This window comes from Solanum stenotomum, chromosome 1, assembly GCF_019186545.1.
Source record: "Solanum stenotomum isolate F172 chromosome 1, ASM1918654v1, whole genome shotgun sequence".
NCBI classification, from domain to species: domain Eukaryota; kingdom Viridiplantae; phylum Streptophyta; class Magnoliopsida; order Solanales; family Solanaceae; genus Solanum; species Solanum stenotomum.
This window is the reverse complement of record NC_064282.1, coordinates 41,569,624-41,574,543: the sequence shown is the minus strand read 5'-3', so window position 1 is coordinate 41,574,543 and position 4,920 is coordinate 41,569,624. Positions and strand designations below refer to the sequence as shown.

The window sequence follows — 4,920 nt, the reverse complement described above, 5'->3', positions numbered from 1 at the left end:
GGTGTTATTCTATTGAGTTAGGTTTCCACTGAGTTAAGAAAGTCAGGCCAAGGGTTCGCTTGGGGGCCAACAATGGTCTTCGAGTGTCGGCCACGTCCAGGGTGTAGGCCCGGGGCGTGGCCGATTTGGTATCAGAGCACAGAGTTCAAGAGTCCTAGGGAGTCTATGAAGCCGTGTTTGTAGAGTCCTAGTTATCAGTGTGAAGCGTGCCATATCTATAATTGGGAGGCTGCAACATTTAGGAGTATTTCTCACTTCTTTCACACTCATCTCGTGCGTTAGAGTTTATCTCTAAAAAGTTTCCCTCTAATTCGCATTTGCGTGTGTTTTCAGAGGATTATGCCTCCACGAAGAGCAGTCAGAGTTCGTCGAGCTATGAGGAGTATTGAGGAACAAGAGTTACTAAGTACCCAAGAAGTGCAAACCCAAGAAGAGACCAAATATACTGATTTTCGTGAAGCTATTCGGATGTTAAGTCAAGTTGCGACCTATCATATTGGGCAGAGAGATGATCGATAGGAAGTGGTTGATATTTCAAGGATTCGTGAACTCTTAAGGATGAACCCACCAAGCTTCACAGGTTCAAGTGTTACTGAGAATCCAGAGAACTTCATTGAGGAGCTTAAAAGAGTAATTGAAGTGATGCATGTTGCTGGGTTGGAGAGGGTAGAACTAGCTGCATACCAATTGAAGGGTGTTGCTAGAATCTGGTTCGACCAATGGAAACAGAATAGGGCAGAGGATGCGCCAGTAGTGAGTTGGGTTGTGTTTGAGAGTGCTCTCATGGGGCGTTTCTTTCCTTGTGAGTTGTGAGAGGCAAAGATAAAAAAGTTTCTCACCCTTAATCCAGAGTCTATGAGTGTTTATGAGTACAATCTGAAGTTCACACAACTTTCCCGCTATGCTCCGGAGATGGTTGCTGACATGAGGAGCAGGATGAGTTTATATGTTGCTGGGTTGTCTCGTCAGTCAAGCAAGGAAGGCAAGGCAGCTATGCTGATAGGGGATATTGACCTAGCAAGATTTATGATTCATTTACAACAAGATGAGGAGGATAAGTTGAAGGATAGAGAAGAGTCTAAGGATAAGAGGGCTAAGATAGTAGGGGACGAGTTCAGGCAGTAAAAGAATGATGCTAATCAGTCATCCCTCCCACAGAAGCAGAGGGGACCTGCTCCACCATCTGCTAGTGCACCTGCAACTAAGAACAAAGATTGATATAATAGAGATTCTTATAGTTTCAGGGCTAGACTTGCCTATCCTCAAGGCAGTATGGTGCTACGGGGTAGTAAGGCTCCTACAAGTGCTAGGTGTGGTAGAACCCACCCAGGGAAGTGTCGTCAGGGCCAGACAAGTTTCTTTAACTGTGGACAAGAGGGACACTTCATGAAGGAGTGCCCAAAGAACAGGCATGGTAGTGGAAATCTTGGCAATAGGGCCCAATCTTTGTCAGTTACTTCCCCAGACAGGACGACACCTAGAGGAGCTGCTTCTATTACCGGCGGAGGATCAAACCTCCTCTATGCAATCAACAGTCGCCAAGAGCAAGAGGATTCGCCAGATGTTTTCACTGGTATGATTCGAGTCTTTGACTTTACTGTTTATGCTTTGCTAGACTCTAGAGCAAGTTTATCTTTTGTAATTCTTTATGTTTCTATGAACTTTGATGTTATGCCTGAGCAACCTAGTGAGCCAGTCTTAAGGTGGAGTAGTAGTTCAGCAGTGCCTAAGAGTCGTTTCATTTCGTACCTTAAGGCGAGAAAGTTAGTTTCAAAGGGTTGTATCTATCACCTAGTCCGAGTTCATGACTCTAGTGTTGAGATACCTCATTTTCAGTCAGTTCCTATAGTAAGAGAGTTTCCAGAAGTTTTTTTCTAATGATCTACCCGGAATTCCTCCTGAGAGAGAAATAGATTTCGGCATAGACATCATTCCAGATACTTATCCTATCTCTTTTCTGCCATATTGAATGGCATCAGCAGAGTTGAAAGAGCAGTTAAAGGGATCTAGTAGATAAGGGTTTTATTTGACCAAGTTGACTCGGAAAACAACGAAGTTTCAACGGTCCGAAGCTTGTGAGGAAAGTTTTCAGGAATGGAAGGAGAAGTTGACTACAGCCCAGTTATGATATTTGGTTCTTGAGTACATACTGGGTATCTGAATCAAAAATGGATTTGAGAACAATAGTCGAGTTTAGGCGAATCGGGGTATAGTGTGATGAGCTAGAGTTGGTTGTTGTAGTTTTTGCTTTGAAGATATGGTGTCATTGTTGTATGATGTTCATGTGGGTGTGTTCACTTAGAATGAGCTTAATCTCAGACAGAGAGAGAGTGGTTAAAGTTACTCAAGGGTTATAACATGAGTTTTCTTTATCACCTTGGTAAGGTTAATGTTGTTACTGATTCTTTAAGCAAGTTATCTATGGGTGGCACCACCTATATTGAAGAATGAAAGGAAGGAGAGAGTTAGCAAAAGATGTGCACAGACTGGCACGCCTGGGAGTCAGACTTATAGATTCCGCAGAAGTAGGAATAAAAGTGACGAGCAGGGCCGAGTTATCATTAGTGTCAGAAGTAGAAGGTGAGAAAGACTCAGACCCTATCTTGCTGGAATTACGGGCAAATTGTTCATAAGCAATAATGGCTTTTGAACAAGGAGGAGATGGTGTTTTAAGGTATCAAAGTGGATTGTGGGATTGGTTTCAAGGATAATTGAGATGATTACCTATCTTACATGGAGTTGCTTACAACAATAGTTACCATTCTAGCATCCAAATGGATCCTTATGAAACTCTTTATGAGAGGAGATGTAGATCTCTTTTTGGATGGTTTGAAGTTAGTGAAGCAGGGTTGATGGATCTAGAGTTAGTTCATCAAGCTATGAAGAAGGTGAAAGTGATTCAAGAGAGATTGAAAATGGCACAGAGTCGCCAGAAATCCTACATTGATGTTAGGAGAAGGGCGTTAGAGTTTGAAATAGATGATTGGGTATATTTGAAAGTTTCACCCATGAAGGGGCTTATGAGGTTTGGTAAGAAGGGGAAACTTAGTCCCCGGTATATTGGACCTTACCGCATAGCCAAGAGGATTGGCAATGTTGCTTATGAGTTGGAGTTACCACAGGAACTAGCAGCGGTTCATCCGATATTTCACATCTCTATGTTGAAGAAGTGCATAGGCGATCCTTCAGTGATCCCATCGACTGAAAACATTAGGATCAAGGATGGCTTATCTTATGAGGAGATTCCTGTTCAGATTTTAGATCGCTAAGTTCGTAGGTTGAGAACGAAAGATGTAGCATCAGTTAAGGTCCTTTGGAAGAACCAATTTGTTGAGGAAGCTACTTGGGAAGCCGAAGAGGACATGAAGAAGAGATATCCATATCTCTTTGAGTCCGGAGGAAATGCAGATTAAGGTATCAATTTCCTTTTTAGTGCTCTTTTAATTATAATGAGCATGTTGTTATTGTTGTGCGTGCATGGTCGCTTGTTGGGTGTTTTAGTTGATGTGACACCATTAGCCTTGTAAGACTAACCTCATTCGAGGACGAATGTTCCCCAGGAGGAGATATTGTAACATCTGCCAATTTGAATTAATTATGAAGAGGCTTAAAATTTGAAATTTAGTAATTTTTGGAAAGAATTCAAAAATCTGGAAAATTTGGTTAAGTAGGGGAAAAAGTGCGTTTTTGGCCAACTTTGAACAGTTATAACTTCTAGATCAGGATGAGTTACGTGTAGTTCCAGTTATATTTGCGAAGCTCGTGGAATTATCTTTCCAACACCACTGAGTTAGCTCGAATCCGAGTTCGCATGAGTAAGTTATACCCTTTGGAAGTTGGGCAGTTGGCAGGGAAGTCCGCCCGGAAATTTGTAAGGGTATTTTGGTCTTTTCCCTAACCAATTCTTTTGGATATATATTAAGGTGTTAGACTGATTTTTAAATTAGTTTTCCCTTTTATAAGAGTGAGAGTAAGGGTTTGGGAGTGAAAAGGAAAAGAAGAGGAGAAAGAGAAGATCAAGCTAAGCTCCGTCAAAGATCGTCGTGGATATCGTTGGGGTAATCCCTACTAGGTATGTGAGTTCATAGTGTTAGGTTGGTTCTTTCCACCACACGCCAAACTCGTTTTTAAGTCCGAGAAAAGATTGGTTGTGTTGTTGAATTCTTGTGGTTGTATTGGTTGAAGATTGTGGATTGTGTTTTTGAAGTTCTTGTTGATTTGGGACATGTTTTCGGTTGTATTTTCGAGTTGAATCTATTGTATAGTAAGGGTTTTAATGAACCCAAGTGTTTGGGGAAATAACCTTTGAAGTTAAGAGAGTTTAGAGTTGGTAACGTGAAGGAGAAAGTCGGGCAGTTTGCATGAAGCAAGTCTGCGTTGCAGACCTGTTCCTTCTATGAACAAAATCTCCTCCGCGTCGCGGACAGGACGCAGACTCCACTGTTTTCAGAATTTAATTTCGTAATTTTTCTTAAGTTTGGCTGTCCAAAATCATTCCTAAACATCATAAGGTCTTCCAAAACATAAATCATAGTTCTTGAATCCATAATTCAATTCAAGAAAGTTAGGATCAAAGTCAAGTAAAGTTATGAGTCAAGTCTAGAAGTTAAGAAGCAAGTCTTAAAGCTTTTCAAGAGTCTTTATTGAACGTTTTAACTTCATTTTTAAGGCTCAAGTTTCAGGTTGAGTAAAGGGCATAGAATTTCAGGTTGAGTAAAGAGCATAGAGTTTCAAGTTAAGTAAAAAGTATAGAGTTTCAAGTTAAGCCAAGAGTAAGAGTCAAGTGCATTTCTCAAAAGCTATTAGGGAACTAACTATTCCCAAAGAAGTTTATAAATGTTTTCACATTTAAGATGAGAGGAAACTGAGATTTTCCAAAAGAGTTTTGAGCAGTTTGAGCACTATCTCTTTTAAAGAAAA

The 4,920-nt window shown here is 40.9% G+C and overlaps 1 pseudogene; it reads left to right on the top strand.

Moving 5' to 3' along the window:
• Positions 1-339: 339 nt before the first annotated feature.
• The window catches only part of LOC125851407 (uncharacterized), an 11,557-nt pseudogene continuing 6,976 nt past the window's right edge, over positions 340-4,920 (top strand).